Genomic DNA, 26,276 nt, shown 5'->3' on the forward strand with positions numbered 1-26,276 from the left:
CACATGCACTACACTTTCGTGGTCCCTGAAACCCCACTCTCTCAAAGTCCCACAAGTCCTCCCACATTTTTGTAGTGCAATTTTTCAAGCACTTTTTGCTCCCAAGCCATACAGAGGGCCCCCCCAAATGCACAAAATGTGTGAAAAGGCATCCATCCCACTCCCTGAGGTATCCCAAAACCCTGCATGATCCTCAAAAACATCCATTTTCCTCTTCAGTCCCTCTCAGAATGGCAACAGACTGATGATATGTCACTTCTTGTTGCCATTTTGACAGGGGTGCAGAAGAAACCAACTTGTTTGTTTTGGAGACTGAGACCTGCAGGGCAGTCTAGTAAATTGGCCACCCCTGAATTGAAAGAATCCATTAGCCAGTGAGAGGTAAGGGTGCTGTGTCTGAGACACTGAAAAAGCACTACCATGTTTTAAAGTAATCCTGTCCATGTGGAATTATGAAGTCAGAGGCTGTTAAGAATCCAAAGCTGCACTAATTTAATAATGTCAAGATAGAAGTAAGACATGACCAGCATTTCTCCTTGTCTTCCATGTGTGTATATGTGTGTGCTTTACAAATTCATACCCATTGGGAATTACAAATTCCTGCCATCAGATGGAGTGGATTAATGTATACCACCTCATGTGGACTCACAAACTTTCTAAGCAAGCTTCCTCCCTTTCTTGTGTCAGAATTCTGACATCAGAGAAGGAATGGTCTCCAAAGGTCCCATAGCAGACGACTTCCAAATCTGGATCTCTTTTCTGCAGGTGAGTCTTACTCTTTCTCTGCTTTCAAATGGGGAGGCAGGAAATCCAAATTATCCTTCAAATACCTTTTCAGAGATCATAGAGCTGTAGTTTCAGGGTGTGACCTCTCTGTGTACAAATGTAACTTATGATTTAACAGTGGCAGCCCATGACTTTCATGTCAGCAAAGGAGCTAATCTTCTCCTTGTTTTAATCTCAGTTTTGAAGGCACTGATGTTTCCCAAAATAGGTTTAGCACCTTGGATAGTTCCTGAAAAGTTCAGACTAAACTCTGGAACAGCTTCATCACTCCACTGACATGGAAACAACCCCACACCACTGCTGAGTAATAAGTGAATTTACCATCACAAACATGTATTTTCATAGCTAAAACAAGACTCACAGAACTGACTTGCTACTTCACCATCTAGTTTGAATTTAGCCCCTATTATTTATGTCACATTTTAAAAGCTATGTCCATCATCTACCTTAAAACAATTTTAAAGAAGCATAAAAAGTCAAAATCAGCCCTGAAACTGACACCTGGATATAGGAGGTAGGGATTTACTTTTATTTGCTAAATATACTCAGGCAGTTGAACTCCTGTAGCCACTGCCAGGCAGGGGAGATAACATGTGCAAGCCTGGAGCTAAAAAATTCAGTGTGGGACTGTTGATGATCTGATCACACTTGAAAGTGCCTGATGAATTAGGCATAAAATCAGCATGATGAGCCGGGCTTATTAACATGAACTCTCTCCCCACTGTACATCTACACATCCATCTACATACACTTCATCCAAAGGGTAAAGGAGACCTGGGGCCCAGCCAAACTCATCTGCCAAGTTGGCTAGGTTGCAACAGAGCTGAGGTCTGTTTCCTCTGTGACCTTTCACTGAGTGGCAAGGGGTGGATTAGCACAGATGAAAAGACCTCACAATCTTTTTTTAAATGGGGTTTAATTGGAAACTGCATTGTAATAAAGTTGGAAGGAAGCTATCCAAAAGTTTGGATCAGAAGGGCTCACTGAAAAAATGACCCAGAACTTGCTCTACACAAAAGATGCCAATGTCATGGCCCACTTACATAGTCATTGTCAGAAGAGAGAGAAAAATAAGACGCCCGTTCCCATAAAATTTACATTTGCTAATTTCTGCTTGGAAATAATTACATTAATATAAACAGAAACACCGTATGTCATACCATAATAGGAAACACTGTAACCAGATTTGTTCCTGCTCAGTCTGTTGATGGGCAACTTGAAGGCCTCTGCTCTCCTTTGCTATCCTTCCTTATCTGGGCTTGGACCAGACAGCACTTCAGATGGTGGACATTTTGAAAGAGTCCTTCAAATAAAGCAGTAGTTCCCAACCTTTCGTCTTCCAAATGCTTTGGACTCCAGCTCCCATAATTCCTGACGTTTGGCTAAGTTGTCTGGAACTGTCATTGTCCCCCATATCTCCAGTGTGGCATTTTCCTTATATGAAAAGCTGGGAAGGACTTTTCCCCTACTTTGAGAGAGAGGATCCATGTCTTAAAGACCTTCTGAATACACATTAATAACAAGAATGTTCATATTCTGTTGCTGTTCATTATGCTTTGGACAAGTCCCACTTCAATATGGCTCTTTTTGAAAGCTATCAGTTGGATTTAGATTGGGATTCATCTGAATCCAAAGCACACCAATACATTCCTAAAACAAAGTGCAAATGCATTTGATATAGTTTCCTAGCAGGGTTCATAGAACCAATAGCAGGATCAAAATGTATTGAAAAGCAATTCTGTTATAATTCTGGAACATTTTGTATTTCAATGCATTGTGGTTGGAGTGTAGCTACTGGGGGGGGGGGCAGAATGAGATCTTGGTCTCTCCAGATAAAAATTCTGTCCCTCCAATAAAATTTTCTTTTAATCCCCCAATGTCTAGCATTTCAGAGTGAAATACTGAAAAATTGTTCACACCTTGATCTTCTATATACTGTGTTCACATTCCCTTAATAGCATTTGCAGCTGTTTTTCTTTCAATGCTTAAGCTGTTTTGGTGAGTGTACATCTAAAATTTTAACTTATTTCACTGCTGGAAATTTGGGGGCTGAAGGAAAATTTCATGGGAGGGAGTTGAATTCTTATTGGAGGGTGGACAATGTCTTCATTTTACCCCCACCAGCTACATGCCAGACTGTACTCAAGTAATATTAGAGCTATTGCTCAGTTTGAAAAAACATCACTCTGAAATATTCTATAACGTAGAACATACTGTACCTATATAAGAGTCCTTCTATGGGTATGCATTGAATGCTACCGCTTTTCCCTTTAAATCAATAGGGAATTCAAAAGAAGCCCTCTTAGCTCAAAAAGGTCTAACTGGGCCATAAGCCTTTAAAAGCTATTGTGGTTATAAAAATCTCTATCATTCACTTTGATGCAAACTTAACAAAGATGGCTCTGTAGATGAATGTCTCTCTGTGTGTGCTTTTTATCACTCTGACATAATTTACATATATCCTAAACTTAAGTTTCCAGAAACTATGAAAAATTATTGCAAAGTATTGCATGAATCCATTTGGCATTATGTTCACATCTGGTTTGTTACAATAAAAGATGGATTTCATGGCTGTGCCTTATATAGTCATGTTCCTTTTTTTGTTATTTGATTGTGATCTATTATTACAGACTTGTTTGAGAGAAAGACTCAAATATACAGAGGTTGCTTGAGGAAAGAGATTCCTATTACATTATAAAAGGCTAATATTTTGTGTGTCTGGAATGGGGAAAATGACGAGAAGTAGAAAATCTACTCTAAATTATTGGTTTGCTTAATTACTTTGATAATGTATTCTCAATGTTCCTGGACTTATCTGGTAACAATGGACACAGTTCTCTCTTCTTGAATTAGTCTGAATATGTTATGTTGCAAAGTTGGAACTACTCTGTTCCCTTGCATTTACTCCCTGCAAACTTAAAGATGCATCTACACTGTAGAAATATGGTAGTTTGACACCACTTTAGCAGCCATGGCTCCATCCTACAGGTTCCTGGGATCCTAGGTTTGTGAACCACCCCACACTCTTTGGCAGAGGAGACCTTGTAAAACTGCAAATCCTAGTATTTCATAAGATAAAGCTACAGCACTTAAAATGGTGTCAAACTGTGAAGTCAAAGGCTTTCATGGCTGGCATCCGTGGGTTTTTCATGCTATGTGGCCATGTTCTAGAAGAGTTTATTCCTGACATTTCACCAGCATCTGAAGATGCCAGCCACAGATGCTGGTGAAACGTTCTTCTAGAACATGGCCACATAGCCCAAAAAACCCCACAAACCCTATGGGTGTCAAACTGCTTTACCTCTACAATGTAGATGCATACCATACATAACAGAAAAGAACAGACAGACTTTCTAACTGATCTAACTGTCATCTCATGGCAGCTTTCTTCTCTTCTCTTCTCTTTCTTTCTTTCTTTCTTTCTGTCTTTCTTTTTGTTTGCTCTACTTTTTAATATTTGTTTTCAAAAAGCCTGATAGAAATATATCCCTCCTCCAAATCTCCTGCAGTACTGGGGTTATGAACTGTCCTTGGAGTATGGCCATGGGGACACTCAAGATGAAAGCTTGAATTTCTAAAGTTGCCACTACACTTCTATACTGCAATTTGAATCCTGAAAGTGATACAAAATAACCCTAGAATTTGAAGAAAGGTGATTCTTTTTTATTCTAAGAGACATATTTCATTAAAATAAAGTCCAACCATCTTCACATACAAGCCTGAGCTTAATACTGAGATTTTAGCAAGATTCAGTGGTATTATTTTGTGTTATCTCATAAAGCTAGGGTGTTAGGTGTGAATCTTCATTCTAACTCTGGGGTCTTACCGTGAAGGTATGCTTGGATTGGCTCTTGATTACTGATTGGTTCTCTGCACTGTGGATATATACTCAACAAACTTTTCTTCTCTTAACTTAATGTTGCAATTTTTAATGTGAAATTTTATTTTTTGCACTTACATAATGTCTGTATAAACTGGAGTCAACTTGAAGGCACATAACAACAACAACAGCATAGCTATATCATGTGACCTTCCAGGCTAAAAAAAAAATGTTGTAAAATGGAGTTCCTTGATCAAATCCTATTGAATTCAAGAAGTCTACTCTAAATTTGGTTGTAGTGTAGTCTCAGGAATGTGTACCATCTGGTTTGTCCGAACATATAGCTGCAGCCCATAGATCACCATATACCTGTCTTTTAGCCTTTTACATCTACACTGGCTACCATACCTTGGGAGGAATCTGGCCATACTGGATAGAGAATTCTGTGAGTTCTCTGTGTGGTCCCCTCTAAAAAAAATATTTGTAAGCCCTGAGAGATATGAATCCTGCTTCAGATAAATGGATATAATAGATTAGGTGAGCCTATTGTGCTATTCTTCCTCCTAACTGCAATCTTATTACTGTTGAGCAATAGGCATATACAGTTGGCCCTCCTTATCCATGGTTTTTTTTTCAATCCATGGATTCAAGCATCCATGGTTTGAAAATATTCAGAAAAAGCATACATTCCAAATAGCAAACCTTGATTTTCCATTTTATATACAGGACATCATTTTGCTATGCTATTGTGTCTGGTGGGACTTGAGCATTCATGAATTTGGTTATCCACAGGCGGTCCTGGAACCAAACTCCAGCAGATAACAAGGTACCACTGTATTATATTATTGAGCTACTGGTTTTATGGTGGTTTAAGTGACTTTCAAATAGGACATAGGTAACCACTTTCTTGACACAATCCCCATTGCCAAAAAAAATTCTAGTTCTACTGCAGTTTTTCCTTGTGTAGCAGTTCTAAATTACATATTTTCCACTAATAAAACAATCTGATCCAGATTGCTCAAGCATCACAAACTTACAGATCATTAAATGGTAGTTACTCCATACACCACATTGCAAACAAGTCTTGCAAACCCAGGGCTGTGCCACCCGCCAATTGAATATATCTGTCTGTAATGTGGTGCTGCCTTCTGCTTTACCAGACATTATTCTATTTTCAAATGAGTCATGTTGTCTTGTGATATGTCCAAAGTATGATAGCCTCAGTATAGTAACTTGGCTTCTAGAGAATTTTAAGGCTTTACTTGCCCCTCTTATTACTCTTTTGGTAATCCATGGTATCCATAGAACACTTCTCTAGCATCGAATTGCAGATCACTTGATTACCCTTCAGTCATCTTTTGGCATTGCCCATTTTTCACAGCCATACATAGAAACTGGAAATGCTATAGAATGGACAATTCTGACTTTGGTAATAAGTTATTTCAAATTCAATCATATGCAAAATGTATAAAAAGACTATGACAAAATATAAATATAATATTTTTGTTAACTGCCTGAAAGTCAAATGTAACTCATGGCAACCCTGTGGATGAGACATTTCCAAGACCCCTTATCTTCCACTGCTCTGCTTAGGTCCTGTAAATTCAGGCCTTTGACCTCTGTAGTTGAGTCTATCCATCCATCATGCAGTCTTCCTCTCTTTCTACTATTCTTTACCTTTCCTAGCATTATTGTCTTTTCCAATGAGTCACACCTTCTAATGATGAGACATAGGCATTAATTCTTACATTTGCCTAATTCCTTGGGAGTTGTGGTCTGCTGGAATGCCTCTGATGTCATGAGTCAGTATGGGAGAAAAACTGGAAAACTGCCTGCTACATAGGTGTCCATTATCTCTGCAAATTAATTTTTAAAAATAGTTTTTTCAGTTTGCTTAGCTTTGAGGCTCTTATATTTGGGGTAACAGGAGTTGTAGTCCAATATATCTGAAGCGTACCCAGCTAGGGATGTCCGACACTGCTCTGTGTGACTATGTTCTTCTGGGGTTTTAATGATCCACTCTCCTGCAGTTAGCTCATCAATATCTCTAACTGTTTATTCATGGGCTACATTTATATTGGTCCTTTTTCTTCAGTGATCACAAGTCAATGTACATGGCACTCCATCCCGCAGCCATCTTTATCTTCCAGTGCAGGGGAAAAATGGTCTGGTTCACCCAATGATTTCCTGATCCAGTGTGGGCTAGTATCTAGACCACCCAAATCACAATCCAAGCACTCTGATCACTACACCACAGTCATTCCCATCAAATGTTTTCTTACTAGTAAAAACATTGGCATGAAGGTTGTGTTTTCAGCCCCCAAAGTATAGGACAGAAAAGGGCCAGGATTCTTTAGGGTCAAATGCTCATGTAATGGACTCTTCCATTAGTGGTTTGACTGTTTCATTGCTCTCAGAAGCAGGCATCCAAAATTCTTCTCTATGAGCAGTAGCGGTGATGGCAGTAAAGTATGCTGGATTAATGGTAATGACGGGCACTTTCAGAGGAGGAGGTGGCCTGGCAAGCAACTCCCAGCAGAAATCAGTTATATTGGGAGCTGTCCAGTGTGGTCACTAGAGACAAGGGTTGAGAGAATAGTGAATCACCTCTAAGAAAGACATTTTCTCCAGCTACCCTCCCATGGTACCTTGCCTCAGAGCACCAATAGAGCCAGGTATTAAGCATCAGGAAGCTCACAACAGAGTCAGCCTCTGCTGGGAGGCATGGGTTTTACAAGCCAGCACAATAGAACAAGTGAAGCAGCTTGTCTCACTAAACAGAACAGGACCTTGGCCTATATTGTGTTGTTTGCACAGATGATGTAGCTTTCTCAGTGAGCAAAGGCCTCATGAACCCACATGGGCCCAAATGCTGAGAGAGCACTAGACAAAGCCCAGCCTTTGCCTCTTTGCTGAGAACTACAGCAGTGGCACCAGTAGCCGAAAACTGTGATATGAATAGCATTTAGCTTGAATTTGTAGCAAACTGCTGCTTTTATCATAAACAATTGCCAGATGGTATAACATTATCTTTCTCTCCCCCCCTCCCCAAACTGCTTCTTTCACAAAAGCGGCATTAATTGCAGAGCAGCGCAGGGCTCCACTCTGCTCATCAGTGTGATAACACTTCATGACCCTGATTAGCCGTCAGTCTACTCAATTAAAAAGATCATTTAGACATTCACCCAATCATTTGCCTATCGAGCCACCTGGGCCTCAACCAGGGGCTCCCCATTTTTTAACATTCTCTTGCCCTCTCGCCTCTCGCCTGGCTTTTTTACATATCTCCAAAAGACGTAATTGAATTAAATAAAGCGTCTCAGGGGCAGCTGCAACATCTGCTGTTTGTGGTATGTCAAGCCTTCAGCATTAAAAACAGTTACATATGCTCCAAATTAGCAGGTCGCAGAGATGAAACAGTCGATGATAGTGTTTTTGTGCCAGCATGAGAAGCAGCTCACAGCTGTGTGCAATTTACAATTAAAGGCTTTATCAGAGCTCAGTTGTACTAGTGAATCAAGTGGTGAGAGGTCAGTTAGTGAATTAGACCAATTAGAGCTTGTACAGTTAAATTATCTGTCTTATTACCTACTGATAAAGAGCCGTGTCAGAGGATGAAGCTGGATGTACTTTACTAAGTGATGCTAGAAATTCTCCCCTCTCCTCCCGCCCCACACCCCAGCCTGGCCTGCTGTAAAGGAACTCTGCAGATCAGCAACATCAAGGTCCCGTTAACACAAAAAAATTACAGGTGACATTTCCATCAAAGTCACAGGGATGTGTGCACATGTGCGCAGTTGCAGGCAAGTTTCACATTGCAGGAGCCAATTCAGCTGGAGAATGCTGATGATACACATGCACAAGATTGTGAATGTTGGCCGAAGCTCAAAAGACATTTATCTTCTCCAGGAAGTAGGAACTCAGAAAGTTAAATGGGGATGGGTGAGGGAGAATGCTACACATCGAAGACATATTTAATTACCAGGAACCATCCATTCCACATCTTTTTCAATCAGCCTGAGCTTCAGGAGGAGGAGGGGGAGAAAGAGCAATAAAAGGAAGGATATAATTCAACAGACATTGCCAGACTTGATGCTCCAATCCAGTGCCAGCCCAGAACACTTTGACTATGGAAGTCTCACAGAGAAATATTTTCTTGAAGTTCATCATAGTCTCCCTTCAAAGAGGACTATTGTGTGAGTACAGAATAAAAAGATTTATTTCTAAATGCCTGGCGTGTTCTCCCCCCCCCCCCATATATTTTACAGTCTGATGTGAAGGACAAGATGGCACCCACTACCCATTTCACATAAAGAAGCTGACTGGACTGCCGAGTTGAATCTTACTTTGATGCTGGTTATGTGACCATATTGTCCACCACACCTGAGGCAGAAAACTAATTTAGTAGGCCAAGAGCAGGCTCTGTGACATTTACAGGTCTCCCCTCTAACAGAGGGGGACAGCTGGAAAGTTCCTGAGAAGAAGAGTTTATGGGAGGCTTTCACTACTGGCCATTTCCCACCCCTTTCAATAGCAGAAGCTATGTTCCCAGCAGCTCCCACAAACTTGTCATGTTATGAAACTAAAATTAAAAGACAAAACAGAATGTTATTTGAATTTTTTTTAAAGCTTTGATTGGAATTTAAAGAAATATCCTGCCCCACCTGCAATAGTAAGGAAGCATCTTGCTACCAAAGACTATGAGCATTGGAGGTTTCAATGTGCTATAAGACCACTGGTCCACCTAGCTTGGCATGGTTTAACCCGACTGATATTCCTCTTCAGGTTTTAAGACAAGTGTTTTCCAGCTGTCCCTGCAGATGCCAGGGACTGAATGTCTTCAATCGAAGCATGTGTTTTCCCACTGAGCAATAGCTTCTCCAAAGCCACTAGTTGAGAATTATATTTTAGTTTGAGCACTCCAAGAATGATGTTGCTTAACAAGAGAGTGCACAGCCAGCAGCAACGGGGGGTAGGGAGGAAGTAAAAGGTTACAAAATAGAGAGATAGAATGGGCTATGAAAGGATAACTTTGCTGTTTTCTCCCCAGTATTGGCCTTAATCATCATTAATAACTCTGAGCATGTAAAGATAATTTTATACCATCTTAAATGATAAGGTGCAGTTGAAAATTCTATGATGAATTACCATTTTTCACTCTGGCCTTTGACAGAAATCTGACAATGTATCTCCACAAGTTTACAATTAGTGCCTCATTCTGTTTCAGTACAGTTTTGGCATAGTAACACTTAATTATTTGCACAAAGCCTTACAAACAAATGGATGACACATTAGGCTCGGTGCCATATTATGCCATTCATTAACTTGATGTGGGACTTGCACCCTACTCTGTCATGCCGTCAAAAGCAAGCGTTGCAATGCACCATTATAACTAAAAACTTGAATGTAAAATCTAAAGAAGTAGAATGGAAGACATACATTGTTGTGAGTCACAAAAGTCAGCTCTCAAGTTTCCATCACACTTTAATGTGACCAAGAAATGAACTCAAAAAGGGGCTGTGGAAACAGTGACATTGGGAAAATGTTAAGGAAGAGGCGCAGAAGGGAGAAAGTACATTTTTAAGGGGAAAGGTGGAGCTCTGTCTACGTGTCAGATGCCTGATAATGGAGTTGTTATGTATTTTACATTAATTCTCTCTCACACACTTTTTCGTTTATTTCGATCATGTTCACCTTCAACTAAGCATGCTTACTCTTCATGTATGCTTCTTGTCAAACACCCAGTGACTTTCTATTGTTTTTTCTCTCTCTCTGTAATGTGTATTAGTGGGGTCCTCTGACAATACTTCAGTTAGAGCTGTGGAGATCTGCATGGTTCTGCATTGCTGCAATAGTGCTCAAAGAATTAAATGCTCAAAGACTTAAAGAATAACCCCTGAAGAGTCATCCCAAAGATAAGATTCCCATTATATCACTAGGTCAGGATTCCCCACACTTCTTAAAAAGGCCCCAAACAACCCAGGATTAAAACTGAAGTGGACAGGGGCCCATTTACAGTACGCAATTGTAGCATTATTATTCCACTTTAACTACCATGGTTCCATCCTACTGAATCCTGGTATTTGAAGTTTTTGAGGCACTGTCTGAGAAATCAAAAGGCCCCTACCTAAACTGGCAATCCCACAATTCCCTAAGACTGTCCATGACAGTTAATGTGTTACCAAAATGCTATAATTGTGTAGTGTGAATGGGCTACAGAATGCCAATTTCTGCTGCATAGTAATAATAGGGTACTGCCTACAGAATTGTTTCAACCCGCACCTGCTTCCCACCCTTGAAATAGAGGATCATCCTTTGAAAAGCAAGACACATGGCCATCTTAACTCGCTTTTAATATCAAAAGTGAAGCAAATTGAATCCAATCTCAAAAAGACTGTCTTTCAACACTTCTCAAAGTTTATCATAATGGTGACTGTCAGTCCCATTTCAGATGGATCTTGGCTTTCATAAAAGCATATCAAGGATGTCCAAGAGTTGTGCTACCTACAAGACATCAGATGGAAGAATAATGTCTAAGAAATGTCTCTTTCCACAGTGAGGTTGTCCACACTGAAACTGCGATTTGTGCAATCATAACAAATTGAAAGAGCAACCCCTTTATGAGTTAATACCAATATTTAAGTGCAATAGAATGCCATTTTACTTTCTCCCTTATTTTCATATGATCCACTATGAGTGTTGCCTTTTCTTTCCTGTCTCTTTACTAATTTACATAAACACACTTGTTTCTTTGTGGTAGGCCCATCTCCTGAGCTTCATACAGCTCATGAAAAATTAATCCTAGATCCATTATTATTTGCACACCATGTTAATAATGGATTAGATGTACATACTGCATTGCTGTGGATAGAATAGGTGGGCACACTTTGGTTAGACCAGTCAAAGGTGTTACTGAGGCTACTCTTATATCATGTAAGATTATAATGTTTATTGGTTTGTTCTTTTAAGACTTGGTGTATAAAATAGTTTTAAATGACTTGATGCATTCAAGAGATACTCATCAAATGTGTTAGTGGGGTTATATTTTGAGTATTGATCAAAATATGCTCCCCTGGTGCACGGATGATTAATTCACTATTAACTCCTAAACTATGAAGAATACATTTTAATAAGTGGCAGTACTTCCTCTAAAGTGCAGGCTGTAATATAATGCTCAATATCAGTCAAGCTACTGTAGCTCTTAGTATTTATATGATCTAAGTGCATGGACAGAAAGTTCATCCCAATATTTAGGCTACTTTCTTTAAAAATTCTCCATTTAAGAGTTCTTCTGTTTTGGGTTGGTTTCCATAACATCTGATTTGCTAACTACACAATGTGGTATATAGCTGGGCAATCCACATGTGGCATTCAGCCCTTGGCCCAATTGTATATGTGCCAGCATACAGAGTCTCATCACAGCTCCAGATCTTCCTTTACCTTTTTCTGCCTCACAGAATAATCTGATGCACCTTCTACTTTTCTAATAACTGTTGCCTCTCCCAGACAACCCTGTCACCACTCAAGGCTAAAAGTGACTGGAAGGAAAGAGGGAGAAGAGTGAAAAGGTAGACAAATCAGGAAGGGGCCATCCAGGAGAGGGGTAAGAACTATGTAGGATTTGTGGGGCAGCAGATGTCAGAAATGGGGGGAAAGCAGTCTGCTTAATCATGGCCACTTTGGTGTCAAAAATAAGCAGGCGCATTGGAGAATTTTGTTTGATACACATTTTAAAGTAAGCTGATATAATTGAGACTTTGTAGATAACTGGAACACAATCCTTTGGACTCCTTCTTCTGCAAACTTTGCAGTGCCATTTTCAGCACAAAAGGTAGGTATAAAAATGCATGTTTTAGATCTTTACCAAAATGGGTATTTTAGAACAAAATTAATAAACATGTGTGTATTGTGGAAAGTTATGCACACAATCTACATATTAAGGAAAGGGGCATACACAATGTACATGTTTAGGAAGGTGATGTATGAAAATGAATAGCTTAAAATGTGACTTGAATTTGGAAAAGAGTCAAATCTATTATCTCAACCTGCCATTAAATGTTTCTTTATCCTCAAGTGCTTCAAGGGAAACCTTTAAGAATGCACCATCTAATACATTACATGTTTTAGACTGGATGTGTGAAAAGAAGCTTCAGCAGAATGTTTGCATGAGAGATCATCTTATAGAAGGAGTAGCCTTGTTCTAGAGATGTTGCAGGACTTTGAAATCAGCTGCTCCAAATTACAAAACACCTGTCTTCCCAAACCTTTAAAACATATTTTTTAAAATTCTGAGTGACTAGTTAAAGAATGTCCAGCAGAACTTTGAAATGATGTCTTACATGTTACCTGTAACATGTTACTTTGGGGAGTAATGAGGGGCTAACATATTTTTTTATGTGAGAGTATACCAAGCAATGTGCACTCATTATTCTTAAAATGCTACTCTTAAAGGGTCATTTGGGAACATTAAAATTAAAGTTATAAACAAATAAACAAATTAATAATGGTTTTTAATATTTAATATTTTTAACATTTTAGACTTTTAAACAGGATTAGTAAATAGTATGAACTGTTTATTGTAATAAATAAATTTATTATTTTTAGAAATAAAAATAATATAATATAAAATTAATTTTTGAAAATGTTTAGCAATGTCATGTTTATAAAATAACAACGAATACATTCATGTTTTAAAACTAAGGATAATAAATAAATATTAGATTAATATCATGGTGGAGAGCAATGAACATTTCTAATCAATTTAGTACTCTCTAAAGGAATTCTATCTTATGATAATCTTCAATATTGATGCTAACTTTTGAACCAATTCTTCATTTAGGTGGGAGAGGAGCTAGCCCATTGCTTTTACATTATGACTGAAAACTGTGGGTAGCCTGAAGTAGTGTTAAGACTGATCTAAAGATTTGGTTAGTAACCATTCTACTGGAGTCATCTTTTCCAAAGGTTTTAGCAGCAACAGAATATCCATAAGGTTGAATCCATAAAATGCTTAAGTACTGGCACTCATGTAGGACTGCCTCATGCTGCAAGTTCCTACATGGAACTTGAAATCTTCATTAAAGGCCCTCCATTATCGATGCTACAAATGAGATACAGCAGGAAAGGTAGGGCCCATTTAATGGTGGCACTTACGTTGTTAAATACTCCTAGAAGCTCATGCAACACTGTTTGGTCTCATCTCAGGTATATTTTACCTATTTTTTCCATTTGTCTTAGGTTGTCATTGTTTTACTCTGTGTGACTTGTATTTACAAATACAGTATGCTGCTTTATTATTTTTATGGTTAAGTAATTTAAATAATTAAATAATTTTATTTCATCATGGGTTATGTGCACTGAAAGCATCCAGGTATTAAAGAAACTCCTTGTTGTTATTTTTTCTAAATATAGAGGATGAGTGAATGTTAAACACAGAATTATCATTCATAGAAATTAATTAAACCAACAGATTGTGACTTGATCTCTCATTATCTTCAGTAAACCTCTTGAGCTAATGAGACATCAAGTGGCCTTAATAATTCCCCCTCTACAGTTTCACAATACACTCCACCTTGAAACTGAAAAGTAAATGTTATGTATGTTGCTAGAAGATCAGACTGATGTGAGTTTGGGGATAAATGTCACCACAGAATACAATATTCACATTAGTAGAGCTGAAGAAGGACAACGCTTGTTATTTCCCTTCCTGAAGTATGTTAGATCTTTCCAACCGAAGCCCTATTCAGATATTTTAGTTACTTGGATGTAAACAACATGCACAATACACAAGTGAGAGGAACACACTACTTCTGCCTTATTCCATCACCATTTTTCATCTCCCTCCAAATGGTTAAGACGGTGACTCTGACAATTGCAAGGTCGGCAAGTCGAGACCCAAGCACTATGTGATGGAATAAACTCCTGTCACTAGTCCCAGCTTCTGCCAACCTAGAAGTACAAAAGCACGTAAAAGTGCAAGTAGATAAATAGGTACCACTTTGGTGGGAAGGTAACAACATTCCATGCAGTCATAACCACAGAGAGGCCTTTGATTATGCTGACTCCCAGCTTAGTAACAGAGATGAGCACCGCCCCTTACAGTTGGACACAATTTAGACAATCTTGTCAAAGGACAATGTTGGGACAATCTTGTCAAAGGGGAAATTTTTACCAAGTATTCAACCAAAACATCTTCACTGAAAAACTTTATGACTCTGTGAAGGTTCCTTGCATGATTTTTGAACCCTGAAAAATTAAGGTTGCAGAAATCTGCACTCAACAGATGTGAAAATTATAATAGGGGAAGAGCTAGGGTATTCAAGATGGTAAAAGGTCTGGATACCAAGCCCTATAAGGAATAGCTTAAGGAACTGAACATGTTTAGCTTGGAGACTGAGAGATAATACGATGGCCACCAATATGGAGCAAGCTTCCCCCCCCCCTTTTTTTTTTCTGGTGCTTTGGAAGATAAGACTTGAACAAATGGATTCAAATTATGAGAAAAGAAGTTCTTCCTAAACATTAGGAAGAGCTTCCTGATGGTAAGAGCCATTCAGTGGTGGAATAGACTGCCTTGAGAAGGCTTCTTCTTGGAAGATATTTTACACAGAGATTAGGTGATTATCCTGCTAGAGTGTTTTAGTTGCATATTTCTGCATGGCAGTAGATTGGACTAAATGGCCCTTGCAGTCCTTTCCAATCCTTTGATTCTATGATTTTTGCCAACTCTAGGAACTGAGACTGTCTAGAGATCTTCTCTCCATTTTTTCATCTAGATTTGTTTTAGCAGAAAATCTTAATTTGGGGGTATTGGGGGGTTATTAGAGAATTAAAAAGCAAACCATCTTTCTAGATGGCATTTGGGAGCATACTAGTACCAGTTTTACTTAGGAGTTCCAAGGCCTACTCAGCCTTGCATCTTTCTGTAGATCACTAAAATGAGTACCCAGCTTGTTGGGGCAATTAGCTTACACATTGTAAACTTCTTAGGGAGTGCTTAGTTCACTGATAAGTGGTATAGAAATGTATTTGCTATTGCTACTGCTACCCTCCTAAAAGGGACAGGTCACAGTTCAATGATACAGCACATGATCTACATATTAAAAGCCCCCATTCAGTCTCCAGAATTTTCAGGCAAAGTTAGGGATGACTTCTGTCTGAAATCCTGAGAGCTACTGCCAGCCAGTGAAGACATTACTGAGCTCGGTATGCCAATAGTCTGACTTATTTTTAATAGAAAAGCTCTAAACAAATCCTGCACATCCATTGGATCAATAAGCTCAGAACTGGCTTGCTTTTTAGCTAGAACTCCTTTCATAAAAGTCTGTGGAATAATTACCTTAAGCAAAGCAAACTACAACACTATTAAGGACCAATTACCTTACCATTTTATCTCTAAATTAAGACTCTGTTCCTTTTTTGTCTTACCCTGTGCTCTCATCAAACATTTAGAAATTGACCACTACCCTCCTCTTAATGTATTTTACACAGCAACCTTTCAAGAAGAGGATGAGTCAGAGCAACATGTCTCAAAAATCTAGCAGAAGCCAGATTTTCTATAAGCAATAAATGTAGGTATCACAGGATTGCTAACGTCTTGAAGATTACAACAAAACAGCCCTCTTGCTCCTTATTTACAAAGGAAAATTTAAAATAATGAGTGTGGAATCTTTGGCAATGTTTCCAGATAACAAACATCAGGGTTAAGCAGTGTGGATTTTGAGGCAAGCTATCCAGTTCATTGTTTTGATTAGCTTGAAGTGACTGAAGGGAAGGGAAGCAAAATGCTTAGATGAATCAACTGGGTTCAGCTGTTGAATGAAATAGCAACCATTTCTAGGACAGCTGGAGCAAAGGTGTAGGACAAATTGAATGTTTTGTGGAGAGCCAGGGGATTCCATGGATGACTTAAGCCAGTGCTTCCCAAGCTATCTGATATAGCAAACTAGGATTCCCCCTCCCCATGTACCAAGGACTGATATCATATTTGTACCATATTATTATCATATTTGCATCGTTTCCTAGAAACTCACTGGAGACTGACACTGCTCCACAGACAGCTACTTTGTGGACGACTATCTTAGAATGAGAGATCATCATATAAAAGCAATCTTTCCAGTCCTTTTGGAAAGCAATTGAAATAATGGAAAGGAAATGGCTAGCTTATGGAAAATTTTAGATTTTTTATTTGCATTCCTGGAAAACAATTACCTTTCCTTCCTCAAACTGGAAGTGCACTGAGCAGCAGCACAGCCTTTCAAGGGTGGAAAATAGGCATTCTTCCCAGAGGTAACTGAAATAAAACTCCCATCATCCCAGTCAACATGCTGAGGAATGATGGGGGCGGAAGCACAACAACATTTGGAGATCAACATGTCTCCCAGTCCTTGTTTACAGGAACAACCAGTTGTGTCTAGTCAATGACATTCAGGTCTTCTAGAATTCTAAAATGTATGGCTAGTGCACACATACACAAGTGCATCACTTATCATTCATCAACCTGTTTAACAAAATGTTTACTTATCACTTGTTTATCAGAATTTCTCCATTACAAATGAAGGGTATGCCCTTTCTTGAAGAATGAAATGAATATCCTCATTTTGTCACCTGTTCAGAGTCCTATCTGTGCATATGGACTTCCTAATGCATTTCAGTAGGTGGTGCAATACTGTAATTGACTTTTTGTGAGTTCAAGCCTGACCCTTCCATTAAATTGAACAGCTGGAACACCAAAGAATGTTGCAGCCCTTTTACTCAACAATTGATATCTGAATCTCAGTGTGGAGATTTACTGAAAGCAGTAAGCAGAACTTAGCATCAATTAATTACAAATGATGAATCAGTTACTTTGGAGAAATAGGAAATAGTTACTTTTAACTGTTCTAACAATGATGGTAGCTAACAACATTTTAGGTTTTGGAATTGTTACTGCTGATAATTACATTTTAAATGTCACCTTCCACACCCTCGCTGTGAGATGAGCTGTGAACAATGGCTGACATTCTGTATTGCAGTTACGGATTCATGACCCAGAGATAGGGATTCATAACTGCTCTGTATTTTGTATGACCATATGCTCTTACTGTAAGACTATGTAAATGTCTTGCCCTCACCTTTAACAGTCAGCAACCAAATTGGACAAAGGAGGACTGTTCAGCTGCCAATTGGAGGGCAAGGAGAATGGTGCTTCTGGCTGGCTCAAGCAAGCAAGGCTGAAACAATCAGAAGCAGAAACTCCTGTCACAATTTTCTTCTGGCATTCAAATGTTCCAAAGTGTTGTGGTCAAATTATCCTGGACAGAAAAGCACATTTTTTTGTTTTATTTGCATAAAATCCACTGCTTTCTGCACAGAAAAACTCACATGCCTAGGGTACACTTAAAATGTGAATGCCTAAAACATACACAAAATGCTTTAGCCAGTGTGTGTGTTGCGGGGGGGGGGGGGGGTTAAGGTAAAGGCATAAATAAATGCACAAACTATGAAAATGCATTAAAACATGTTACATGTCCTTGCATGTGGAATCTCATCACTATCACCATCAAGTATCACAGCTTGACATAAAACAAGGATGGGAAGAAAACATAACTGGGATTTGGAGAAAAGCAGTGCAATTGAGATACAATTATGATCACATCCCTGGTGTCTTATTAATATATGAAATGACCTCACCAGAGACACATACTGTACTTCCAATGTCCTTTTAGGCCCAGTCAAAGACTATTCTGAGGCATTCCACCCTTTAAAAAACTGGTTCATTGTTTCATAGTTTTCCTGGGTTGTACTGTTTTGTTTGTTTCTTTGCATTTTCTTTGATTTTTAAGCTGCTTTGATTTGACTAATACTGAAGAGCCTCCTATGATACTGGGAATTTTTAAATATCTTCTTGGAAGTTACATCAGAATATGATAGGATATGGATCATCTTGAAGATCTGTGGTTTGCCTGCTACAGATAGTCCCTCAACTGATCAATGACATGGATCACAACTACATCCCTGTGAGTGGGCTGAATCCTATTAGGAGTCCCAATTAAAGTAGACTTAATCAATCTGTGTGATTTGCTTATACAGTGGAACCTTGGTATCCGCCGGGGATCCGTTCTGGACCTCCACACACAGATACTAAAGCCTATGGGGCCACAAGTCCCATTGTCCCCAATGGCAGTGCATGCATGCAGCCATGTCACGATTAGGGACAGCCACCATTGTCCCCAATGGAAGCACATGCACACAACCGTGCTACAATTAGGGACAATGGGGCAGGGGCTTACCTGACATTCCCTTGTCCCTAATGGCAGTGCATCTTCATCCATGTACCACCACTGGAGACAATGGGGGCTGTCCCTGCTGGTGGTGTGGCCATGTTCATGTGCTGCCATTGGGGACAACACAACGCCATTTTGTGAGGCACAGGCCAGGGACAAGGAGGAACAGGCATGCGTTTTCCTCTTCCTCCTCCACCCTGCCATTTCCTGACCTCCAGTTGTCTCTTTGAGACAGCTGGAATCCAGAAAATGGCAGATGGGAGAAGAAGCCAATGGTACGTGCTTCTGGCTCCTCCTCTCAGACCTCTCCCAGCCCTCAGCTGCATCTCTGAGACAGTTGGAGGCCAGGAAAAAGGCAGGGGGGGAGGAGGAGCAACCGCCGTGTGCTAGTTGTATCTCCCCAGAGACCTTTTCCAGCCCCCAACTGTCTCCAGAGAGACAGCTGGGGACAGGGAAAGGTCCATGGGGGGAAGGACACGGTGTGTGCCAGCTCCTCTTCCCTCCCATGGGCCTTTGCTGATCCTCAGCTGCCCCTCCAGGGACAGCTGAGGCTCACAAAAGGTCTAAGGAAATGAGGACACAGCGCATGCCAGCTCCTCCTCTGTCCCACAGGCCTCTGCTGATTCTCAGATTCCCCTCCAGGGAGAGCTGCAGGTCAGCAAAGGTCTGGGGGAAGGAGGACACAGTGCGTCAGGCTTTTCCTGACCCCCAGATGTCTCTCAGAGAGAGCTGGAGTTTGGGGGAAGGGCAGGAGGAGGAGAAGCAACGGTGCATGCATGCCACACACCCCGAACCTTCTCTGGCTTCTAGGTGTCTCTCAGACACAGCTGGAGGCTGGTCAAAGGGCGGCGGGAGAAGCTCCGCTTTGGAAGTCCCACCTCCATAGGGCAGAAGCCCCACCCCCAGTACACAGCCCCATCTGGGGGCAGGAGCCCCACCCTGCAAGCGGACCTGAAGAGGTTTGCCATCACTGCTATATATTATAATCCTTTTATAATGTTTAGATTTGAATGAGTTCCTTCCTGAACCTGGATGGTATTTTAGCATAAACAGAACTAGGGTGTTTTTTGTGGGTTTTTCGGGCTATGTGTCCATGTCCTGGAAGGGTTTATTCCTGACATTTTGCCAGCATCTGTGGCTGGCATCTTGAGAGAAAGATGCCAGGTTCAGAAGCTAATGAAACAGGAACAAATTCTCCCAGAACATGGCCACATAACCCGAACCCCCCCCCCAAAAAAAAACTATGGATGCCGACCATGAAAGCCTTCAACTTCACATAGAACTAAAGTGTGTTATGTGCTGGCTTTCCAAAAAGATACTCCTTCATACTTTTCTCTCTATGTCTCCCTCCCATACCTTTAAAAACATGTTTGACATCTTCCCAAGAGAGGGCAACAGTCAAGCCATGACAAATCCACATCTATCATTTTTGTGGCTTCTAATGAGTTAGAAGGACACATAGAAACCCTCATCTGCTTTTATGGATATGACTATGTAATTGCAATGTAATTATGGCAAACAACAGCACCAGAAAATTATCTTTGAAGAAAACAGCTGGTTCTCTTTAACAAACTGAGATGAAATCTTGTCACCTAAAATAAAATAAAACTCAAAGGGGAGGGAAAATACTAAAATACATATACTAGTTATAAACAAGCAGAGAGAGAGAGAGAGCAAAGTAGCATTTTATACAAAGAAAACAAAACCCAGGAGAAATCAGAAATCCATCAATTACTAAGTTCTTATCTTATGTTTTTATTTTGTAAAAAAATAAATTCCTGATTTAGTAGCACATAGAAGTTCCACTTGCACTTATAGGCCTTCTAGTTAAAAAGTGAAAGATTTGAGCCAATAGCCCATGAATGATCTTCTGTCCAAACCAATGTCTTATATTTTATATATTTAGTGCATAGGTTCTTTTTCATAGACATGTAATACTGTTCAACTTTACTGTAAAGACTCTCCTAAAGCTTAAGAAAACTACTTATATAAATTAATGTACTACATTTGTATAAAAAGCCAAGACAAAACACCACTGTAATAACAAAGTAAATAACTAACCATGTGCTGCATAATAGCAACCTTTAATAACACCTAAATCCTGCATCCTGGGGTAGCTGCCTCAACCTGCCTAATGATAGGGACAACCCTGCATTGTGTCTGCTTTTTACAGCGGCAGATCCTTGTTTTAGCATTTCTGCAGACCACTCTGGGAACCATTAAAATACTTAACAAACAGAACATGAAATTCTTGAAAACATGCTGAAACTCAGCTGAAGTTGCATTTACCCTGTAAAAATTATGCAGTTTGACACCACTTTAACTGCCATGGCTCTATCCTACAGAATCCTGATTTTGTGAGACACCAGCACTCTTTGGCAGAAAAGGCTAAAGACCTTGTTAAACTACAAACCCCAGGTTTCCATAGGATAGAACTACAGCACTTAAAGCAGTGTCAAAGTGCATTATTTCTACATTGCAGATGAACCACATGCTGCCTTAGTTTCTTATGGTACTGTATTGTATGTTTTTGAACAGCAGGGATTTGTTTTCTTATTCACAGCCTTCCAGATACATTAGAGCCATGGTTGGGGATTCTAGGAGTTGTAGGTGAACACATCTGAATTTTCCTTTGGGGAGCGGTGGGAGAAATCCTGAAACCAAAATCTCAAGATGGTCAATATTATCAAAAGCTCAGAGAAGAAAGGGTGAAAACAAAGCCAGCTCTAGAAATGTAAGATTCAGAGAAGTGGTTGACTTGCATCTTTTTCTTCTGCACAAGGTCTATTTCTCTCCTTTTCCATTATGTAAGCAAGAGACTTTGTGTAGATGCAGTTCTGCCGGCTCTCTAGTGATGAGAATGTCAACATTCTACAGCTTGTTGTCAGTAACCTACTCTTCCAGACTCTAATGTTCATTTAAAGATTGTGAGACACTATTTACACACACACACACACACACACACACACACACACACACACAGCAAACCTCCTATTTTATTTCTGCTTATCTGTAGTAACCTGTCAAGTATATAACTGCTCCCTTCATCCATACATATTTCAAAGTCAAGCATTTTATGAGGTGTGTTGAGCAACAAGGAGCATAGAGATGTAAAACATCCAGCTCTTTCAAGTTTAGATTCAGATAAATATTTAGTGGACCTTCATAAAAGGTCAAAGTGGTGAGTTCTGGGGATAAACTTAAATAGCCTATCTGTACTGCTTTTTAAAGTTCATAGAAGTAATTTGCTTTTTATAACATAGATTTTCAAAATTATTTTATAGTTATGGGACTTGCTTTCCTCCTCCCAGCTCCAGTCCCACTTTGCTCTTGGCCACTGCCAAAACCATAAGCCCTGAAAGTATGTTCATGATTAATAACCCAGTGAACTGCCAACAAGAATGGAAGACTGCAGCCTGAGTGAGGTAACAGGTAACACTTTAAAATTCAGGCCTTTTAATCCGTAACACTGCAGTGTCTATTTAACAACAGAACTTATTTTTAGAATATGAAAACTTCTTATTCTTTTGCAAGCTGTCTGCTTATGTGAACACTAAAAACTGTAAGGGGATACAGACATTTATCCCCAATTTTCCAACCCCTTCATGTTCAGTCCCTAAAGCTCCTATACAGAGGTCTGAAGTGTGCATTTACTTGTGGAAGACCCAACATGCTACAAACCTCTGTTTTATCCTAATTCCCCAATCATGAATGGGCTTCCATGCATGTTCCAGCAAATACATAGAGAATACCTCTTTGCACTTCCCACTCAACACTGGGAAAGGAGTGGGATGTGAAGGGTTAGGCTTCTGCATGTGCCTACTTCATCTGTAGTCCATACATAAGTAAGCTAACCAGTTTGCATAAGGTTCTGATTTTCCTAATTTTCTAGCCTTCTAATTATTGTTGTTGTTGTTAGTTGCTGTCATATTGACTTTGATTTATGGAAGCTCTATGAATGAAAGACCTCCAAGTCACCCTATCATCAACAGACCTGCTCAGGTCTTGCAGACTCAGGGCTGTGGCTTCCATGACTGAGTCTATCCATCTATAATGTGATCTTCCTCTTTTCCTACGGCCTTCTATCTTACCAAACATTATTGTCTTTTCTAGTATATCCTGTCCAAAGTACAACAGTCTCCGTTTAGTCATCTTGGATTCTAGAGACACTCTGCACTTGAGTTGCTCTAGGACCCATTTCTTTGTCTTTTTAACAGTTCCCAGAATCTGTAGATCTCTTTTACATCACCACATTTCAAATAAGTTACTTTTCTTCCTATCAGCTTTCTTCACTGTCCAGTTTTTACAACCATACAGAGAAATGGGAAATACGATGGCGTTAACAATCCTAACTTTAGTATTCAGTGATATATCTTGACAGTTCAGGATCTTGTCTAGTTTCTTCATAGCTGCCTTTCTAAGGCCTAGTCTTCTGATTTCTTGACTGCAGCCTCCAATCTGATTAATAATAATAATAATCATAATCATAATAATAATAATAATAATAATAATAATAATTTACATTTTCCCGCCTCTCCCAGATTGATGGAGGCGAGATCACAACCCAGAATAAAATACAATACAATTACGATACAACAAGTCAATAAAAAACATACAATTAAAAACTATAAATTACAAAGCAACAATGGGACAGGGTATGCTCATCCTATTCAGGGAGATGGATCTATATCTTACAGGAAATCGGGTGGATATGCTCACCGGAAGAGTTCTGTTTTTATTGCTCTTTTAAAGGATTCTAGGGAGGTAAAGAGATGGGTCTCCTCTGGGAGACTATTCCACAGTCTTGGAGCAGCTATAATTAAAGCTCTTTGGGAAGTTGAGACAAATTTAGTTGTTGTTAATGCCAACAAATTCTTCCCCGTTGTTCTGAGAGTGCGGGGCAGATTGTATAGGGAGATGTGGTCCCATAAGTAACTTGGGCCCAAGCCATATAGGGCTTTAAAGGTAATAATGGCGCTGAACAGACGGGCCCTGTGGGACCCCGCCATTACTTGCGAGGGGCGGCGCTTCCAGACGCGACTCACCCCTTGAATATGATGAGGGCGTCAAAATGGCGGTGCCCTGTACATACGGGCGCTGCCATTTTGACATGATGGACGTGTAGCATCCACACATCCCAGCACCTTTGTGGCGCCGCAAGTGCGCCATTGGCGCCTTGCAGCATCACAAAGGTGCCATAAGAAGAACCCGCTTTTTGTGGGTTCTTTTTGCTCCGTGACGGAGCTGTGCGGTTTGTCCGCTGCAGCTTCCTCGTGGAGCAAACCAGGGCAGTGGGAAACCGCCCTTTTGGGGCAGTCTGTATACCGCCAATGACTGAGCCAAGGTACCGAAAATCTTTATTTCATTGTCTTCACTGTCTACTTTAAAGTGAAGTAAACCATTTGTGGTCATTATTTTTGTTTTCTTAATGTTCATATGTAAGCTTGCCTTTATACTATCTTTCTTGACTTTTGACTTTTTGACTTTTTACTTTCTTCAGTAATCTTAAATTGTTGATGTTCCTTCCTCCAATTTTCATGTCTCCTTTAACATTAAAGACATAACAGTGTTAGTCTGGATTATCAGTATATCATGTGAATTGGCACAGAGAAAGCCGCTTCTCTCCTATTTAGTTTTTTCTTTCTTTTCTCATGTGGTAAAGTCCTTGGTCTACTTCCTCACATGTGGTCTACTTCCTCCTTAAGCATAAGAACTTCAGACAAACACCTCTATCAAAAGCCCTTCCCGGTTATTTTGTCCATGTACAGTTAACATGGGTACTATTCTTTCTTGGAAAACAGCCTTTTAAAAAAGCCAAAACAAGCAAATATAACTTTAGACACCAGTTCAGACATCACTAATGTTTATTGCTGATTATTAGTTTTGCTAATGAAAGATCATTACCATCACATAGCTGTGCTCAAATGATTCTCTTGGCCTTTGGTCTTTTCAGTGAAGTCTAATGAAGACCTCAGAGGTCATGGTATGAAGTCATCCAATGAAGTCATTTTCCAATTAGCCTACTGACAAATGCATTATATGTAGAAGAAATTAAAGATGCATCCGTAGAATGAGTAGAATTCACAGCTGGTGAAGGAACCAGGTAATACAATTGCTGCCCAGGGTATAGTGATATGATATAGGAATAGGACTGATTGTATCTGATCTTGGCTAAACATGTTTTTACAATGGAAAATACTTGGTTCCCTATATACAACCTGGGCTATATGTGCTTTACAACTTGACCTTCAGATCAATTAGTTGAGAGAAGGAGGTCTACATTGACAGTGTCGCCTTAGATTTTATAGGACAACCTTATGTCCTCCATATGTGTTGGACTGTAGCTATCAACTCCTATCCACTGCCAGTACAACCATTAGCCTTTTGTCTTGAGATGATAGAAGGTGTAGTCCAACCAGGTTGGGGAAGGCTGCTGTAGGTCTAAATGTCCAGATTTCCATGCACTACAATGCATTTTCCTTTTAAACTAGATGACCTTGATTAAACTATTTGTTCAAATTAGTGTTTCAAAGACTTTCAATGTGTTGAATTTAAACAGCAGCTTTTAGTGATGGTTTCTGATAGCTGCAGTCAGATTGCTCACTGGAACTGGCTACAGGAAGCACATATCTCCCTTGCTGCAACAGCCCCACCGCTGACAGTCTGGTTTTTCGGCACAATTCATAATGCTGGTTTTGACCTATAAAGCCCCCTATACAGTTCAGGTCCCGGTTCTTTAAAGTATACTATTCTTCCATACAAACCTTCCCAGGTTTTCAGATCTGTTGGGGAGGCCCTCTTATCTGTCCCATCAACCTCACAAGTATATTTGGTAACAACACAGGAGAGAACTTTCTCAGTACCTGCACCCAAGCTCTGGAGCTTCCTTCACAGAAAGGTTAGACTGGAAACCTCCTTGATCTCTTTTCATGAAGAGATGAAACCCTTAAGGATTGATTGTTCAGGCAAGACTAGCTTTCTGCAATGTGTTGGATTTTCTATTTGTTATTTTTGGTGTGCTGTTGTGTGTTTTTTTTTTTTATGGTTTGTGTTTTAACTAGTTTTAATTTTTTTGATAGTTTAATCACTTTAACTTTTATGATTGGTCAGTTTTTAACTATGTTTTAAAAAAATCTATTGTGAACTGCCTCAAATCCTGAACTGTGACTCCCATCATTTTCTTTAATTTTCTTCTCTGTGGATATCTCTATGAATATTTTTTTAAATAAAGAAATGAAATACAGTCCGCCCTCGGCATACACACCCTTGTCGTATGTGGATTCAAGCTTACGTGGACTGCGAGTGCCAAGGGACAAAATAGCGATCCAAATAAATGGGACCCCAGCATACGTGAAATTTGCTGGGGGGGGGGGTTCAGAACAGATCCTCTGCTTAAGGCAAGGGCA

This window comes from Sceloporus undulatus, chromosome 6 (assembly GCF_019175285.1).
Source record: "Sceloporus undulatus isolate JIND9_A2432 ecotype Alabama chromosome 6, SceUnd_v1.1, whole genome shotgun sequence".
Lineage (NCBI taxonomy): Eukaryota > Metazoa > Chordata > Lepidosauria > Squamata > Phrynosomatidae > Sceloporus > Sceloporus undulatus.